Source organism: Maniola hyperantus, chromosome 19 (assembly GCF_902806685.2).
Source record: "Maniola hyperantus chromosome 19, iAphHyp1.2, whole genome shotgun sequence".
In the NCBI taxonomy this organism is placed as follows: domain Eukaryota; kingdom Metazoa; phylum Arthropoda; class Insecta; order Lepidoptera; family Nymphalidae; genus Maniola; species Maniola hyperantus.
This window is the reverse complement of record NC_048554.1, coordinates 5,339,299-5,360,261: the sequence shown is the minus strand read 5'-3', so window position 1 is coordinate 5,360,261 and position 20,963 is coordinate 5,339,299. Positions and strand designations below refer to the sequence as shown.

The following is a 20,963-nucleotide window of genomic DNA, read 5'->3' as shown; positions in this document are numbered from 1 at the left end:
TTTTCTGCCACGTACTGTGCTCAGTTGTGGGCCAGCGATAAGTTGATTATGACGATGATGGTCTAAATACAGACTAGACACTGGTCTACTCTCTAATAATCGCTTAAGAACTCGCCGTTACGACTTACGTTAGGCCGCAATTACACCTGTAAGTTTTACTCGCATAAGTAGGTTACAAGATTAACTTACGACAAAACTAATGTAAACACTCCTAAGTGTGTAAGTTACTTACGTGAGTAAAACTTACAGATGTAATCGCAGCCTTAGAGTTGTGCCAAATTTAAAAGTAAGCGCTAAATAAAAGCTTACGAGTGTTTTAACAGAGTATTAAATCCCGTGCCAACCTCCTTTCCACTTCGCAGCCTCTTTACGATGCAAAACTAAACTCGAGAGCTATCTCCTTACTTATTTTAAGTTTTCATACTTGTTTATACAGCATTTATTATGAAAAGAGAGTTTCACAATAAAACACATTCATTTCATTAACCACTCTAGCGAAGATAAGATCATTTCCAGATTAGTTAATCGCCAGAATGAGAAGGGGTTTTACCACCACGCTAGCCAAGTGCGGATTGGCAGACTTCACACACCTTTCAGCACATTATGGAGAACTCTCAGGCATGCAGGTTTCCACACATGGTTTCCTTCACCGTCATAAAGCAGTTGGTAAAAGGGAAGCGCACTTGGAATAACCTGCTCCCATTGTACCTACTATAAACCAAATCCAGGAATATGACAGAAAACAAGCAAAAGGCGCCCTTATAGAATTTCTATTAAAAAATGCACGAACTTGCAAACATTGCTCGTAATTAGGAATTCCCTCTAGTGAGTAAAACAGTATTGGCGTTTTATTAAAATTGTAATAGAAGTGTAAAAACTTACCCAAAATATTCAAATCATTCTTGGACCTGAAAGCAATGAAATGTCGAAGTTAGGTTAGTCTATCACATGAATTACAAAGAAAGGAACTAGTTAAAAAATAAACTGAATTTCAATGATAAATTAACTTTTAGACGATTACACATCAGTCTGGTCGAATTTGCGACTTCCATTGCATATCTTATAATCTTAAATAGCTTTTCGCATGTAGATCCCCAAACTTCGTTTCGAAGAAGGCACACGGATTGCATATCTGGCTTTTGCAGTCAGCTTAAGCCTTACAGCTCAACTCTCTTTGTACATGCTTGCTTGAGCGTTTGTTAGATGATTTTTAAAAATGGCATTAAGTACATACAAGTCTCACTATTCTTAGATAGTTTCATATTTCAACGTTGATCACAAATAAGGACATCCATCCCACAGCTCATCGGGCCAACTAAGCTGAAATGGTAAAGGGTGGGGCTCATCTATATATATAAAATTCAAAGTCCTGACTGACTGACTGACTGACATAGATATCAACGCACAGCCTAAACCGCTGGTCAATAAATAAAAAATAAAGAAATACGTGTCTCAGAATGTTTGGAAAATTTGTGCATAAGGGTGGTAAAATAGGGGATGAAAGTTTGTATGTGAAATCAACGCACAGCCTAAACCACTGGTCCTAAAGACATGAAATTTGGAGGGTCTATTCTTTGTAAAGAGTAGGTATCCACTAAGAAAGGATTTTTCGAAATTCCACTCCTAAGTGGGTTAAATGGGGGATGGAAGTTTGTATGAAAGTCCGTCATTTGTCAAGTTATTTGCATGAAAATTGGTATTTGGGTTTTCGGTCACAAATGAAGAAATAAGTGTTTCAGGATTTTTGGAAAATTCGCCCATAAGGGTGGTATTGGAAAGCATAATTTTATAGTCCGCGACGCGACAGATTGAGATGGTAAGCAGGGTAAAGGGCGGGGAGACGCCCCGCACACCCGCACGTAACCCGCGCTCGCCCACACTGGGTTAGCGCGGGGCTGTGCGGGTGTTCCCTCCCTAATTGCCATTTCAGATACGTTGAGTGTACTCAAGGAGATTTTTGGGGTGATGTGTTGGTTAGAAAAGCAAGCAATACACCCCGTATGGTTTGCTTTTCCTGCTTCTGTAGTAGTGGGAAGGCGGAAGGTGCGCGTCGCATGCTGGACGATTTAGGTACCACACAGATTTGTCTATTTTGGCGGATTATAGTGAACTATGCTTATGGTTCCTTGTATATCATGGACGTCCACAATGTGTCGCCTGCTTCTATCCAACATCTAACGGTTGGGAGTTTGGGACGACGACGAATATTCCAACAATCGCAAACACCTATCGATTTGCTCTCGGCTCTCGAGAAATTTCATTTCATCCACAGACGCGCTACTATGATAGGAGAAGCCAACAACTTGCAAATAAAATGAAACCTGAAATGAGGCATTCAAGTGGGTCTCAACTCTCAGCGAACGCGAATCAAAGTGATGATTTGAATTTTAAATAATATCTGTCCCGGCTTTACTCACGTGTGTAGTCGACGTTAGCCCGACTAGTTTCGAACCCATACGGGGTCCTTTTTCAAGGGAGTCCGTTCGCGCACGCGCCGCGGTTTTGACTGCGGGACGCACGTGCCGCTGCCCGTAGAGCCCGTTGTGAGGGTGGCTGGGGGGGGGGGGGGGGGGGAGACAGCTGCCGATCGTCTCCCGACAGTTTCTGCTGTTCTTCATCACTGGAACCGTCACCGAAATCCACCCACCCTCACAACGGGCTCTACGGGCAGCGGCACGTGCGTCCCGCAGTCAAAACCTCGGCGCGTGCGCGAACGGACTCCCTTGAAAAAGGACCCCGTATGGGTTCGAAACTAGTCGGGCTAACGTCGACTACACACGTGAGTACAGCCGGGACAGATATTATTTAGAATGGAAATCACTCACGGTAGTTTAAATGCTAAGATTTGAATTTTATTACGATTAGGCGAAAACTTCTTTATGTAGTGTCGTGTATTCAAGTGGCAAGAGTATCAAATATTTCACAACACTCAAGTAGAATGTAGAATGAAAAGGTGCTAGGAATTGTTGAAGGAATTCCAAATTTCAAGCAGAAAGTTAGGTAGGTATACATTTTGATTTATTATTAGGTCCAAGGTATTTTAATGAGTAAGTGGATATTTGAAAGTTATTCAAACCTTTTAAGTACTCTTTAAAACCCCGCTTTTCCAAGAAAAAGCCTACGATCTGCTCCAATTTAATCTGTCCAAAACAAATATTTTCTATTTTAGAAATCATCGTCAAGGTAAGGTATATTTTAAGTGACTTTTCTTCTTTCTCGAGTTTCTTTTATTCTGATATTTTTAATGGGCTTTTCTAGGTGACCTAAATATGCCAGCCCCATCGTTACAAACAAAATTAAAGTCAAACCAGTTAAACTTAAAAGTGTAACCATGTCAGAGAATCACTAACAAATTCACATTCTTTCATTGTCAAAATGTAAATCTACAGCATTGTTATCTTCTCAGAGGCTAACTTAAGATGCCTTAAGGTTGTATAGATTAAAAAAATTACTTATATTCGTCTCCAGGATGCAAGCTACGCTTTAAGATCCTTTCAGCGGGTGGGCCATAAAAAGGTTACAGAGGTAAAGGTAACACAGCAAACTGCCGACTTCTCAGCTATCCTAGCTAGACCTAATATAACAATGTAAAAGCGCGAGCTGCAATATCGCTTGATAGCGTTGCAGGCGATTATTATGAAAAGTTATCATAATAGGAAACTCGCTGCGTTTCACACAATTATGCAAATGAGGCCGCGGGTGGTTGTGGTTCATTCTCCCGTCATTGGATGCTTTGGCGTTTATTGAGGCGATATTTCATTTAATTTGTTTATTATTGTTTAGGTAGGCACCTATTCACTACATTTACGGGATATCAAGTCTAAAACGCCCACAGCCACCACAGCGGCAATCGACGGTTATCCGTGCCCAACGAGATTTTTATAGTTGTTAATAACAATGTTTTATATTTTTTTTTTTATATTTTGATTCAAGTAAACTTTTACAAGTAAGTTTAATTTACCACAGGTTCGGAATGCCGTTCCTACCGAGAAGAACCAGCGTAGCGTAATGACCTAACAACCCATCGTCGGTCTACTACTGAGGAGGAGGATGAGTTGTCTCCTCTCAGAATGAGAAAAGCTTAGGACATAGTCCACCACGCTGATCAATTTCACAGACTTACAGTAGCAGGCTTCACACACCCACGAGAAAATTATGCTAAACTCTCAGACATGCTGTTTTCCTTACGATGTTTTCCGTCACTGTTAAAGCAATGTTTAATTGTTTAAAATGCACATGCACATACTACAATATAAGTTGCGGACAACGGTAGGTTGATTTCGTAAAATCATCAATCATTATTACAATCTCAATTGTTCTGATTGGCTGAATTTGTGCGATTCTTGTTGCAACAATGCATTGTAGCCAATAGTGAGCGAGCATCAACCAATCAGAGATGATTGTGATCGGGACATTGAAGCTGTTATTCTACCGCAATCCAGCAGCAGGTTTTAAAAGAAAAACATGAAACAAGCGCACAAGTAGGTAGATATTACTTCGAAAAGCACTTTAAAGTTTAAAATGGAACACGCCTATTGAATACTGATAGATTTTTAAATCCCTGGCGAGAAAAGAAACAGAGGCGGCATAAAACTTGAGAGATAGAGAAAAAGATTTGAAAAACTGGCGACAAGTTGCGAACAAAAACTAAGCGCCCCGTGGTGGCGCGGGTGGCTCCAAGTTTTTACCCGTTAGATTATGAGCTCAGAACTCTAAAAAAGGTAATAGAAATGGTATATCATCATCATATTCAACCCATCGCCGGCTCACTACAGAGCACGGTCTCCTCTCAGAGTGAGAAGGGTTTTGGACATACTTAGTCTACCACACTGGCCATGTGCGGATTGGTAGACTTCACACACCAGGTCTCTGCGATGTTTTTCTTCACCGTTAAAGCAAGTGATATTTAATTAATTAAAACGCACATAACTACGAAAAGTTAGAGGTGCGTGAACGGGATCGAAACTCCGTCGTCCGATTAGAAGGCGGACGTCCTAACCACTAGGTTATCACAGCTTAGAAATGGTATCTGCTATTTGATAATTGCATCTGTATACGGGGACCGCGTGTTGCTGATTTTAATCAACTCTTTCAAATATAATTAATTACTCGAAAGAATTCCATTAGTCAAATAAATTACAATAACTCGCAATAATAATTTAATTTTGCGAGAAACCATATAATACTTACCTACTTAGAATCGCTTTCTCACAGCTTATTTCATTGGGGCTTGTCACACATATGTTTCATATATATTCCTGAAATAGGTATGTACGTAGACGCCAGGAGCTAATTTTACGTTAGTTATTTTCAAAAAGAAACTAAGCATGATCGATGAATCTTAATACATAAAAGTAACAAACAACCAATGAAAGTTGACGGCCCTGCTCAACAGTGCAGACGAGATTGCTCTTTCAGTGAGTGAGGGTGCATTTACATAATAATGCGAATTCAATTATGCTTAGTGTTCTGTACGTTAGGCCGCGGATACACCTGTAAGTTTTACTTACTTAAGTAGCTTACATAATTAACTTACGATAAAACTAATGTAAACACTCTTACAAGTACATTTACCTAAGTAAATTTGTCGTCAATAAAATTAATTACGTGAGCTACTTACGTGAGTAAAACTTACAGGTGTAATCGCGACCTATGATCAGCACAAACCACGATATTGCAATTTCAGATTAGACTAAGTACTTGTTTTTCGATCACTACCTACATAGCAGCATAGCAGCTAAGACAGGTAGGTATAGTTTAAACCAACTTGTATAGATAATATTTTCGTTAGAATATATATCATTACAGAATGATGTTTTTCTTGCAACATAAACGTGTAATAGGTACCTTTATTAGAGAGTATATTCTGTTATCGACAGTTGCATCTAAAATTATATTTGCTGCTCTTGACATTCCGACCAATTGTAGATTTGATGTAAACAGTAGATAATATAAGTCCCGCAAATTGCTTTTGCGCTAGAACCATATCTCATTCATTAACATCGAAATGACGTCGTTTTGACGTCAGCCGAAATAAAAATATACCATCAGCTTGAAACTTCAACTTCAGTCAATGCAGATAGCTATTATGACGTAGGCATCCGTTAAGAAGGATTTTTGAAAATTCAACCTCTAAGGGAGTGAAATAGAGGTTTGAAATTTGTTTAGTCCATGCGGACGAAGTCGCGAGCATAAACTAGTATTATTATAAGTGCGTGTCTAAGCACGGAGCGAATCGTGCGACACAGTATTCTAAATCGATGGTACTATGTCAAAACCTGCCCGGCAACTCCCAGCAATAAATGAACAAAGTTTCATCAGTTGAATGATATAGGAACGCATAAGGGAACAAACAAAGATATTATACTTGGGTAATTACTTATTTTTATACAAACAGTATCGTAATCTAACATGGCTATAAATTAAATATAGCTAACACGTTTAAGCAGATAGTCTAATCTAACTTAGATTAAAATAATGTTATTATGAACTACCTAGGTTTTTGATAAGAACTCACATTTGCCTACGCTTATTTTAATCAGACTGTCTATTTCTCGATATATTATTGAAGCATCTAATGATAAGAATTTTGTTTTTCTATATATTACTTTTATCCTTTAAGAAGCATCCCTCCATCTATTAGAAATGAAGAACCTGTGATACTTCTCGCTTTATCACTCGCCAGGTATAGTATTAAATCAGCGACTTCTTCGGGCTCTATCAACTTTCCGAGGGCCGTCCGATTTGATATCGTATCCCAAAAGTCTTTATGCTTGGTTTTATCTGGAATCAATGAGTCCACATAATCCGATTTTACAGGCCCAGGACAAATCGAATTCAGCCGTACACCGTGAGATGCTACATCCAAAGCGACACCTCTTGTGAAATGATCCAACGCTGCTTTTGAAGTGCAGTACGCAAGGTTTCCCGGATATAGGACAGCATGAGCCGCAACGCCAGATATGTTGACAACATTTCCACGAGACTTTATAAGATGAGGCATGCTGAGGTTGATGAGGTATGCAGCAGCTCTCAAATTAGTGGCAATGATCTCGTCAAATTTGTTCATAATATTATCCGACACTATATCCACAAAACCGCATATACCAGCATTGTTTACCAAAACATTCAACTTTCCAAATTGGGTGAGAGTCGTATCAATAATCTCCTTTAGACCTGCATCCTTGGTCAAATCGGCTACAATAACAAGCGGTTTTTTTTCCATTTTCTGCACATTTTTCTGCAACTGCAGTAAGTTTTTCCTTATTTCTCGCGACAATAACCACGTTAGCACCTTCTTCTGCAAACTTTAAAGCCGCTGCGGCACCAATACCAGAGCTGGCACCAGTCACAATCACTACGATGTCGTTGAAAGACATTTTAATAAAGTACTAATAAATAATAGTTTAAAAAAAATGTTTTATACACAACTATAACTTCTTATCATTATATTTTATTATGTTAGGTACTACTAGCTGACCCGCCCCGGCTTTGCACGGCTAGGTTCCTATTCCATAGACAAATAATATGAATGTGTTACATAATATTATATTACATTTATAATATACATACTTAAACCTTTGTGAAATGATTTGAATGATTAAAAAAACCCAAACTGAAATTTTTTATAATTTTTTTATACCAAAACATAAGGAATGTTTTGTTAAAAGTCTACTTTTTATTGATTGCCATTGATTTGCTGTGGCATGGAGGAGTTCCGTTCTACATCCCCAAACCTACTCATTAGATCTTCACTTTTACATGGAACCTGCTTGACAATACATTCTAGGTTTAAAAAAATTCGTCCGCATGGATATAGGTTTTTGACAATCCCGCGGAAACCTTTAATTTCCCGGGATAAAAATGTGTTAATTCAGGGTATCTTCGTTCCTTTCAGCCAAATCATCAAACATTGTGGCATGATGGAGTAACAAACATTCAAGCTTTCACATTTTTATTATTAGTGAGATGGACAGAAATTGCCCGTGAGTTTTATCATAAGTAAGTAGGTATAGATAGGTCAGTGTGATATTGTTATCGTTACTAAATATAATAATAATTATTATTACTTACTTAGTTAAATAATATCAGTTCAGCGTATAACCGAAATTACTGAACCGGAACGGAAACTGCAACCGCAAATTGCTGTTGCGCTGGAACCATGTCTCAGTAATATCGAAATGACGTCATTTTGACTTCAGCCAAAATAAAAATATACCATCAGCTCGAAACTTCAGTCTAGTGCTGACGTCACTAAAATGGCGGCCATGCGCATTAGCAATTTGCGGGACTTATAACTATCTACAAGACTAAATTTCCTTTACGAGGACAATATTGCAAAAGTATCTCAAATAAGAAAGAGGATTTTAAAACGGTCTGATTGTATGGAACTTAGAACGCAATAAAACATGGAACCAGGATTGAGAGAGATGCAGGGACAAAGGACGGGACAAGCACAAACATCGATATAAATGACAAGATATGCTCAAGCGAACAAAATTTTTCACGGTTTTGGAACCAAATAAATCAGCGCCACCTCTTAGATACTAATGAACGACCCGTTTGAAATCCAGACGTCACTGAGGTTGCAATGGTGCTAAATAAACATTTTAGGACCAATGAATCGGTGGCATTTTGCTTGTTTAAGGGGACTCAGTTCAGTGCTTTCCTCATACAAACGTAGGAGGGAAATTAAGACAATATTCGATATTGTACGCACAAAACTAAGAATTGTATCGATTTATCTCGTCATTATCTAGGTTTATTGATATATAAAACATTGACAAAAATATTGATTTAAAAGTTACGAGGCTCAAAAAATTCCTATTTTAACACGAAATTAATGACAACTTTGGGCGTAAATAAATAAGATTAGGGATATGAAAATTCTAAAACAATTTATCATTAGACGTAGTTTATTTATTCATTAGTTAAAATAACTTTACTTTGCAAACATAAATTCAGCAGTTTATTCTCAAAAATACTTTTCCTAAACCCTTTTCGCGCGCTTGATTTCAGTGAAAATCATCGTGCCTCTCAACTTTCTCATACAATGTCAAGTGAAAAGCAAACATGTTTCCCACGTGCGCTGCCAATATCGGTCGAGCGTCCTGCGTCACCTTAATGGCTCTGTCCTTAGGAAGTAATATATAAGTCAGGGAGCACAAAAGATACAAATAAGAAAGAAGGGGGTCGAAGTGCATCCGCAATATCGAGTTGCGGAAAGATAGGAAAGGATAAAGTCCGTACAGTGCGCGGCAGAAAATAATGTCTACAATCTACATCGACCTTTAGAAAGAGATAGCGATTTTGTAGAGCATTGTCTCTGTCGTTGAGACCGACCAAACGTTACATATGAGTACGAGTATGAGGAGTACGGTATGAGTGACAGAGACAACGCTCTACCAAGCCAACCTCTCATTCTAAAGGTCGATGTTTATTATTTTCTGCAGCGTACTGTACGTCCGTTACCTACTCGTACAAAGATATTGTGTGAACCACGAGTTCGTTTGGTTTTACCTTTCAAAGATATTGTAACCGCTTAGGTAAGTAGGTACAGTACATCGGCCTTTAGAATGACATTTCGGCTTTGACATGTTTGACGCATACCCATATGACGTTTTGTCGATCTCAATGACAGGGACAGCGCTCTACAAATCTGCTATATCCATCTAAATGTCGATGTACATTACTTTCTGGCGCGTACTGTATAATGGTACATATTATTATCAAGATTCTGGAAGAGGAAATGCCAGATATCTACAAATACAGTTATAGGCTACGACGTTTGAACTTCGTAACGGCTTGAATTACGTATCTATAGTACGTGCCAGGTCGAGATGGCAACCGAGGTATGAGTCAGGGGGACACCTCGCACACGTCACCCGCGATATACCGAATCGGGTTAGCTGGGCTGTGCGGGCCAGACATCTTTTAAGATTAAGTGTGTCTGGCAGAGGGTTGCCACGACACTAAGGGTCTGGTGACCTGGGTCTGGGTGATGACGTGATTTCTAATACTATTCCGAAGAAAATATAAAAAAAATTGACTGTAACGTAAGATTTTTACACCTTTATTAGCTGTTATCTCCCAAAGCCACCATGATCCAAACAAAAGTTCCTCCCAGTGTTGGCGACAATACGCAGAGAAACTTTCAGCTTTTATAAAATAACGAAGGTCCGGCAAGCGCTGGCTCTCTCTCTCTCTCTCTCTATAATTACAAAGAAGGCGGAAAGGGAGGGGTACGTTTCAATCTAATAACAACCCCTTGTTGGCAGAGTGAACTAGCCGCGGTCGCGACAAAGCGAATTGGGGCGGATATGGGCAGACTACATTTTGCAATTACCAAAAACCCGCAAACCGCAACAAAATCAATGGTTTTTTTTATTATCTTGTAGGCACCGACGAATTTAATTAATTCCAGCTGAAACCAATCATCTGCCGGAAAGTGAAAGCTTGAAACACACAAAGCGCGGCGTGACGGAAACTGCACGACAGGACATCATGCGTAGGTATCAGGAGTGTTACGGATATACGCATCCACATCCGCAAACGTGGAACATTCGCATTAATTAAGACATCCGCATCCGCATCAATTAATTCGGAGCTTTTACGGATTCATTTGTGACAAGTAACGACCTGCGAAGAAAGTGAGCGGGGCCAGATTGGCGCATGCCTTGCGCGTGTTTGCTAGTTGATATTTTCGTTCGCTAACTGAACAATCAAAAAGTGTACAATGGTACCTAACAGGGGTGTTACGGATAGTTACACCCGCATACGCCAATTCGGGACATTCGCATTAATTCAGACATCAGCATCAGCATCAGCTTCGCATCCGCAGATGTCAAAATATTGGCATCCGTAACAACCCTGGTAGATCCTATTGATTTGGAAATTAAAATGCAAGGAATTATAAGAGCCCTAACACACTGGGTGAGAGTCGGGATGCCATGGCGACGTCGTTGCTGGCTACGTAGCCATGACCCATGGCTACGTGTGGCTTATATCTGGATTTTCCGGGATAAAAAGAATCCTATCCTACCATCCGTCCTGTCTTCACGATGCAAGCTATCGCTGTACCTTTTTCGTATCATTTCAGTGGTTTAGCAGTGAAAAGATAATAGATACAGACACTTTCGCATTTATGGATTACAATTTCTAGGAGCTTCGTTGGGCATATTCCGGCACGCGTTCTGTATATTTCAAGCTTTACTGTCGATGTAATAAAGGTGCCTTTCCACTGAACATACCGGAGCAGACAAAAGCAGCGTGAATGAATGAGCAGCTTTTCAGACTGTTTTTACTTTTTCACGGCTTATAACCATTGAATTAATTTTGATGGGTAGATACTAGATAAAAACCTATGCAGATAGCTTGCATTCTAGAGAAGAACCACAGGAAAATACAGTTATATTCCCTTCTATTATTATTTTTAAACTAAAGGTAAGTACACGCTTGCCGCCAAGCCTTGACCACATTCACACCTGATGGAAAGTGAGAGTTCTATAACGTGGCGGAAATATCTAGACACCTCGCAGGAAAGAGCTTCCCCTCGCGCTTCCCCGCAACTCGCCCGTTTTCGTCTGTCGAGTACCGGTGCCAACTGCAAGCACGGCCAGGTTCGCAGATATTTCGGCCGGCTTATACCTACCTAGGCTACTTTTTATCCAGTAAGTGGAAGAGTTCTCACGGAACTTAGAAAAAACTAAATCGACGCGGAGGAATTTGCCTAGGTATTTATAAATACTCTACTATAATATAGTACGCGATAGGTCGAGATAACGGGGAGAGAACGCCTCGCACAGCCGCCGCCTTAGTGGCCTTAACCTGGTGTGGGGCGTCCCCCCACCTCATATCCCAATTGCCATCTCGACCTTTCGCGGACTTAGGTATGTCAAATTAAAATCAAATCTTCATTTTTAGGGTTCCGTACCTCAAAAGGAAAAACGGAACCCATATAGGATCACTTTGTTGTCTGTCTGTCTGTCTGTCTGTCCGTCTGTCTGTCAAGAAACCTACAGGGTACTTCCCGTTGACCTAGAATCATGAAATTTGGCAGGTAGGTAGATCTTATAGCTGACATTTGGGGAAAAATCTGAAAACCGTGAATTTAGGGTTAGATCACACAAAAAAAATTAAATTGTGGTCATTATTATTATTATTATTATTTATTTATTATTTAATTAGAACGGCCATAAAGCCAATTACACTAATTAAACTACGAGTACAAACTAATAATTAGTATTTTCAACTTTCGAAGTGAGTGACTATATCAAGTGGGGTATTATATGAAAGGTCTTCACCTGTACATTCTAAAACAGATTTTTATTTATTTTTATGCATCATAGTTTTTGAATTATCGTGCAAAATGTCGAAAAAATACGACTGTAGTACGGAACCCTCATTGCGCGAGCCTGACTCGCACTTGGCCGGTTTTTTCAAATAATTGCAGATCATAGAGACATGCTATAGTGGGTAAACAGCTGTTATGTATAATAATAATGTTTTTCTTTAATTATATAAACTGCCGCAAACAGTGTACAAAAATACATATCTAAGTAATATTCTATTGATTAACTCCTCCGAGCGATAATTTACTCTACGGGTCACAAGACCTAACCGACCTTATAATTAGATAACAGACGCTCCGTCGAACATCTTACTTTGGTGGATAATTTATTATAGGTACCTATACACAATTACTTTATTCAGCAGTTGTTGATATTCCAAATTATCTTTAAAAAATATATTTTAACTAATATCGTGATCTAATACTATAGTAAAAAACCGGCCAAGTGCGATTCAGACTCGCGCAATGAGGGCTCCGTACTACAGTTGTATTTTTTCGACATTTTGCACGATAATTCAAAAACTATTATGCATAAAAATAAATAAAAATCTGTTTTAGAATGTACAGGTGAAGACCTTTCCTGTGATACCCCACTTGGTATAGTCACTCACGTTGAAAGTTGAAAATACTAATTATTAGTTCATGACCACAATTTAATTTTTTGTGTGTGATCTAACCCTAAATTCACGGTTTTCAGATTTTTCCCCAAATGTCAGCTATAAGATCTACCCAACTGCCAAATTTCATGATTCTAGGTCAACGGGAAGTACCCTGTAGGTTTCTTGATAGACAGACAGACAACAAAGTGATCCTATAAAGGGTTCCGTTTTTCCTTTTGAGGTACGGAACCCTTGTCTGTTCGTTACCTATGTGTTACGTAACATTCCCGTTCATCCGGTTGAGTTGAAACTTTGTACACTTGTTGTTGATAAGTACTTGCGTGAAGGTTTCTCACACTAACATAGGTATTAGGTACCGTAGCGGCGCGCGAGTCGCAATACAACATCTGCCAGCCATTAGCTAGTCATCAATCATCATCAATCAATACTTATAATAAAACTGTAACAGGTCCAATTCTGTACATTGAAGATATTTTGAAAATTTTTTTTCGAGGGCACTCTATAATCGATACTGAACCCAAAACTGTAATTTTTTTCATTTTTGTCTGTCCTTCGGTCTGTCTGTCTGTCTGTCTGTCTGTCTGTCTGTCTGTCTGTCTGTATCACGGCCGCGCATCACGCTGAAACTACTGAATGGATTCCAATGAAACTTAATACGATTTGAGGTCATACTATGAGGAAGAACATAGGATACTTTTATCCCGAAATTCAGCATGGTTCCCTTAGGAGAGGGGTTGAAAGTTAAAATGTATACTGAGCTGTAATTCATTAACGCGTAGTCCGATTTCATTCATTCTTTTTTCGTAAGAAAGGGGATATTTTAAAAATTGTTCCGTAAATATTTCAAGGTCATCGGTTTTAACCAACTGTCAAAAAGGAGGTGGTTCTTTTTTCTACATCGATTTTTTCGAGGTTTCTGGACCGATTTGCAAATTTTTTTTTTTAAATCAACAGAAGAAGTTTTCGTGGTAGTCCCATAAAAAATTCTGGATCCAACTCCTTAATCCTGATGCTGCAGGGTTACTGCTCGCCTAAGTTATCAAGATTCAGGAAGCGTTCATAGTGAATTCATATTACCAATACCAACCAACGACTGCATTCTCAGATTTCAAGTTCCAACTCCTCAACCTCCTGATGATGTAGGGTACAGCACTCCTAAACTATAATGATTCAGGAACTGTGGATGATGCAAAATTATTTTAGGTACGAAGCATCATTGAACTTCGGATCCCAACTCCTCAATCCTGATGCTGCAAGGTACTGAAATCCTAAAACGTGGGGATTTGAGAATTTCTGATAGTGAATTGATATTAAAAAAAAAAAAAATTTGAATCGACTGTTAGGCGGAACGAAGTTCGCCGGGTCAGCTAGTTAGTAATAAATTTAAGATAAACTGACTGACTAACAGTAAAATTTGTACAGTATGTAAGTATACAGTCAGTATACTATATATAGCGGTTATTGTTCAGTAATACCTATGGTAATACTGTTAGTAACTTAGGATTATTCATATACTTATATAGATTTTATCTATAACGTCTATCTTCAATTCTTCACTAAAAGAGGATAGGTATTATTAAACTCGAGCGATGCCGTGGCGACTCAGCTAGTTTTTAGGATTCCGTACCCAAAAGGGTGCCAACGGGAACCTATCAAGACTCCGTCCGTCGGTCTGTCAGCGGGCTGTATCTCGTGAACCGTAATAGGTAGAGAGTTGAAATTTTCACAGAATGTGTACTTTTATTGCCGCTATAACAATGAATAATAAAAAAATCAAAAGGGCCGCCATGACATTTTTTCAAAAATTGTTCTTTTTCTTGTTGTTTTCTTGTACGGAATCCTTCGTGTGCCGTACAAGGTTTAGATTCCGTACATAGTTATATACCGTTTTATAGTACGGTATACCTACTAACAAGTCGACAGTCATTAGTACCTAACGACCGTCGTCGCCGCCGTGGGGTCCCTTAGCAAAAATGTAAATCCTCTTTATTATCTATCTTTTCCGTGGGAATTTCGAAAAATCCGGCCTTATTCCTTGTCTACATAAGAAAGGGAACCTCTGCTCAAAATTTCAACTTTCAGTTTGAGGCTAGGCGTTGATGAGTCAGTGAGTCAGGACTTTTCTTTTTTTAACGATATTGTATTGATTGATGACGATCGAAGTGAAAAAAAACTAAAACCCTATTTTTTTGTTTTCTGTGCAATGTTTCACATAATACTTATTTTATTATTATTAGGTAATATTTAAATTTAATACCGCAAAGTGCAAACCCACGAACAGTTTCATCAATTGATAAAAACCTCAATTGTATTTGTAGTTCCCAATCAAATCAATCATGCAATTGTAGATATAAATAGATTTGAACTTGGCAAGTGATTGTAACGCTAACAATGCATGACTACCCAATGCACTTCCCAGTCCAGTTATACTATGTATAAGTAGACAGTAGGTACTATCAGAATGTACCTACCTAGCTACCTTCCATTAATTAGTTCATGAGAAACATTATTTAGCTTTTATAAAATACCGAAAGTCTGGCACTCGCTGACTCCCTCACTATAGGTATTCGCTTCCTTCCAAATAACGCCTTGTAATTTTGTTCAGCAAGTAAAACTTTCATTGAACGTACTTTATGGGGCTTTGTAATTTTACTTTGCATTTGTTTCTTCCGTAATATAATTTATTTTATTTTCCTGCACTTGGTACTTACAAAACCTTTGTAAACTTTAATTTATTTCAGACTTTTCGCTTTGTAAAGATTATAATATGTGTCCAGGATGCAAGCTATCTCTAGACAAAATAGATGATGATCCGTGATTTCATAAAACGTGGATTTAGAGTTTTGGAAACCCCGTGAGAACTTTTTGATTTTCCGGAACGAAAAGTAGCCTATGTGGCCTAAGGGCCGTGCTAGCCTAAAGCTAGCAGACAGACACACACATTTATAATATTAGTATGGACATGTGCAAACCATTTTTTTATACTTAATCTTAAGATTTTGCATAAACGTAGCATTTCTCTATTAAGTACGTAGTACTCGTAAGCACAGAGAATTCAACCTCAAAAGTACGCATATACAATTTTTTGCATGAAAACAAAATCGTAAAATGTTGGCGGGGGACATTGGAGAATGCTTTGTTGTGATTGGTGGATTCAAAAGTCACGTAATCAAGAAAATGTGCGAAATGAGGGTACCGAACTTTTATGCTAAGCAATTGCCTAAGCTTGGCGATCGAGGGTGTCCGGCTGTTAGGCGTCTATAGGTGGTGATCTGTGGTAGTAAGAGAGAATTGTGGACTTAAATGTACCTATACAAGTATTGTGCGCGTATAGCGACCAAGTTTTCCAAGAATGTAATGACAAATTAATAAAAAAATACACGTTGTTTTAGATATTTTGTAAATGAGGTCAAAACGGGCAAGGCTTTTGCATACAAAAACCTTCTCCTCAAAAGCCATAGCTTTTGTTTATTTATATTCGCCCTTCGTCAGCGTTGTCGTCACCTGTCGCCCGTCACCCGCTCTCACAGTGATAAGCAACACGGACTCTTCCCTTGAGGGGACGGAAATATAACTACACAAATATACCATTCGCGGATGTACCTGACCATTGGGTCAAAATATACCTACCACATCGATCTTTAGAAGGCGATTGCGGATTTATAGAGCATTGTCTCTGTCCGACAAAACGTTACATAGGTATCAGTGACAGAGACAACGCTCTACAAAGCCGAAATGTCATTCTAAAGGCCGATGTACATTACTTTCTGTCGGAGTCTTCTATTGTCTCTGAGATGCGTCGTCGTTGCGACCGATTTTGTTATTGGATTTGGACACGACAGCGCCTTTATTAACAGCTCAATGAATAGCTCAACGATGTAGGGGGCGAATTAAAATCAAAATGTAATGTATGTAAGTTCGAATTTCAACCGTTGCACTATTATCGTAACATCTACTAGCACAAGCTTTACGCTCGGGTGGAAGAGAATACCAATTACTCTGTCTATCGGTTAAAATACACAATTTCAGCTAAATTAATTACTTAAATCAATTACATAAATTGAGCTTTGAGTCAACAACAACAACCGCGTCCGCGATCAAGTGATTCAATAATTACGAGTATTGTAGGGTCCGATACGAAATGTTATGTCCACTTCTTTAAGTGCTGCTTGATGATTAAAAAATCATATTTTTTGCAGGTCAGGGACTCATATAAAACATGTGTAGTCAGAATTTTTTAAAATTATTTAAAAAAAGTTTCACCAATAAGAGTCATTGCGCACTTTGAAAATCGATGATGACTCAAAAAATCCAGGAATAATCAATTAATTTTCATTTTAAGGTACTATTTCATAAGTAGATAATATTATATAGTACGCGATAGGTCAAGATGGCAATGGCAAACCCGCACAGCCCCCGTGCTAACCCCGTGCGGGATAGCGCTGGTGTGCGGGGCGTAACCGCGCTTCTTACCCCGATTGCCATCTCAACCTGTCGCGTACTTTACTAGGTACAATCACTCAGCATCACTCTTTTATGAATAACTATAGGCACCTACTCTACCAGCAATGAATGTTTCCATTGAGATAATTGAGATGAATATCTTCATTCAAGATTCAAAGAGATATAAGTGCAGCGCGTTTTATGGGTACAAAGCAGCTAGGCTCCTTTGTTACAAGTAGGAATTGATAAAATATGGTTTATTTTATCTTTACTTCAGACAAAAAATAAAATAAGAAAATTTTATTAGGTACTTAACTACGATCTCTTCTAATTCATTTAGTATCAGAATTTTTATCCTCAAGTCCGCTATAGACTATAATATAATATAAGTACCCATACTTTTTTATACCTATAGAATCTTAACAATAATCAAGTTAAAACAAAAAACGGGCCCAATTTGAGAACCACCTCCTTTTTGGAAGTCGTCGGTTTAAAATAACAAAGTTTGTAAAAGACGGGCGGTGCGTTTGGTAACATCCGTAGCATTAGTTTTCACCATCCTAGGGCGGTTTCAGACTAGCGTTTTATACGCACGTATGTGGCTCGTTTTTGGAAGCGCATGTAGGCGCGTATAGGCGCGCCTTTTGGCACACGCTCAACTCGTACGAGCGTTGGCGCGCTTCTAAGCTCGTATAAGCGCGAGCCGCGAGAGACCACCACCCACCGGGCCACCGCGACCGGTTTAGCGAACCCGCCGAAATATGCCCGTATACGCGAGTCCGGTTTTTTGAAGCGCGTGTGTAAGCGCGTATGCTGAAACGACCGTATACGCGCAAAAAAATACGCTAGTCTGAAACCGCCCTTACCTCACTTTCATAATAACCTAAGTACTTATAAAATTAAATTGCGTTAAATCATGTAATTCTTCAGTATTTCAATTGCTCGTATCTTGTGTGTGATTCTGATTACCTAAATCCTAACATAACATACCTAATAAGTTAACCACTTAGCCAGGGCTGTGATCATATTTATAGTAAGAAATTATTTCTTTTCGTTGAGGAACTTCTCAGCTTACGTTCCGAACTAAAATAATATAGAACATATACTAGCTGTCCCGGCGAAATTCGTACAACCTAACAGTCTATTCTTTTTCAGGATTTTTTAAAAAAAAATTCTTCGTAAGAAATCGCCTACTTCAAGGAATATTATAAAAAAGAATTAGCGAAATCGGTTCAGCTGTTCTCGAGATTTGCGATCAGCAACACATTCAGCGATTCATTTTTATATAATAAAGAGATAGAGAAGATATTATAACGATGAAAAAGGATTAAAGCTCATCGATTACCTCTCCCGGTTTAACTCGATGTTTCGACTCGTTGAATCAAGGCAACGTATGATATCCGCTAACTCCAGAACGCCGGCAAAAGTAGGACAAATCTGGTACAGGATATCCGGACGGATGGCATCCCTAATTTAGTTCCATAGCTCTTTATAACGTGACATGGTTTTGAGACCCTTGTAATGTAATCCGACAGAATAGGATTTTGGCGAATAACAACAAAATAACATGTCACTTGCGAATTGCGTGTCATATTTGGGAGAAACCTTAGATACACTTGTTTAGTTCGTAGGTTCCGTAAACATACATTTTATATCAGCCTATACAACCATACTAAAATTGTACATGAGAAAGTGTGACTGTCGTCTCTCTGTCATGTTACAATTTTCATGAAAAGAAAGAAAAACGTTTATTTCTTAAATTATCATGCCAAACAACACCATCACATACTATACCTATCCCGGCGCTTCATAGCCAAAATGCCTTTATTGTCACTCAATCAATATTGACGTTATTTGGCACAGAGATACGAGTAGCTCGCATCCTGGATATTGACATAGGATATCTTTTGATCCTGGAAAGTCAAAGAGTTTCTACGGATATTTAATCAAGTTTCATCAGTTTTATCAAATAAATAGTTTTTTACAAGAGCATAATATGGTTGCCTGTATCATGTATGTATATTGCATCATGATAATACTGTCACCTCCCACATGCTGTTAATATTTTATTTTTAGAGAGAGAATAGGAAAAATATACCACATCGAATGAGTGAAATTTTAATTTCATATACGATACGATCTGTTGCTAGGAAGCAACTGGAGTAAATTTGTGTAAATACGGGTGTTTTCAAGGTTTTTATTTCAAACTCCCTCAGAGGTTATTGAATATTTTTGTTGTTTAGATCGTCGAACAAGACTGGATAATTGGATGTTGCGATAGCAATCGCGCTCTGATTAATTAATTAATTTTGCCATTTGTTTTTTTAGATTAACTCTCAGATAACCTCTACGCGTTGAACTTGTGTCCCTTGCGTACATATAGGACATTCCAATAATTGGTTAAAATTATGTACATATATGGGCAGGGCACATAGTTCGTAAAACCGATAGACATTGGGGTCCCAAGGTGCTGGAATGGCGACCTCGCACCGGAAGACGCAGTGTTGGAAGACCCCCCACTAGGTGGAAGGACGACATCAGACGAGTCGCAGGGAGCCGCTGGATCCAGGCGGCGCAAGACCGTGGCGTGTGGAAGGCCCTACAAGAGACCTATGTCCAGCAGTGGACGTCTATCGGTTGATATATGATGATGACGATGATGATGATATAAATATTAACGCCTGCCGTTCTGAGTGACGCTTATAATCCAGACTGATATTATAAATAGGAAAATGTGTCTGTCTTTCTGATAACTTTTTACATCCCATCCACTTAACCGGTTTGGACAAAAGGTACAGAAATATCTATCCCGGAGACGGAGATGGATTATTTTTTTATACCGAAAATTCAGTCCCCACAATAATTTAAAAAAACCTAAATCCACATGGACCAAGTTCCGTACATTATCTAGTACCTACTTCATAATTCTTTTCTTGTTTGTACCCTGATGAGGAAACAGGATATTTGCATACAGCAGAGAATTCATAAGTACTTTGTTAAAATTAAGTTAATCCAGGAACGGACGAATTATTATCAAAGCGATTATGAAACTTAATCACGAGGGATTTGATTATAAAGCAGAAGCTTTGGTTAAAATTAAAATGACATTATTTAAGAAATTTAATTTTCAGGTATCGTCAGCCCACTTCTGAGAACAGGTACCTTTTCAGAATGAGAAAGGTTTTGGGTTTTGGTCATAGTCCACCACGCTAGCCTAGTGTGAATTGGCAGACTTCACACACCTTTCAGAACATTATGGAGAACTTTCAGGCATACAAGTTTCCTCACGACGTTTTCCTTATGACCACTTAAGGGGACTCAGTTCAGTGCTTTCTTCATACAAACGTAGGAGGGAAATTACAGCAATATTCGATATTGTACGCACAAAACTAAGAATTATATCGATTTATCTCGTCATTATCTAGGTTTATTGATATATAAAACATTAAAAAAAATATTGATTTAAAAGTTACGAGGCTCAAAAGATTCCTATTTTAACACTAAATTTATGACAACTTTGGATGTAAATAAATAAGATTAGGGATATGAAA

General features: G+C 38.6%; 1 protein-coding gene and 1 pseudogene across 3 annotated transcripts in view; both read right to left on the bottom strand.

Annotated features, from left to right (window-relative positions):
• The window catches only part of LOC117991472 (probable G-protein coupled receptor CG31760), a 74,958-nt gene that overhangs the window by 38,027 nt on the left and 15,968 nt on the right, over positions 1 to 20,963 (bottom strand). For 2 of the 3 annotated variants that reach the window (XM_069504903.1, XM_069504904.1), the window contains exon 2: positions 883 to 908. The exons of the other annotated variant lie outside the window; for it this stretch is intronic. The gene's annotated coding sequence lies outside the window, so the exon portion shown is untranslated. The remainder of the gene's footprint in view (positions 1 to 882; positions 909 to 20,963) is intronic. 3 annotated transcript variants of the gene reach the window in all.
• Positions 6,604 to 7,394, bottom strand: LOC117991045 (uncharacterized oxidoreductase TM_0325-like; annotated as a pseudogene).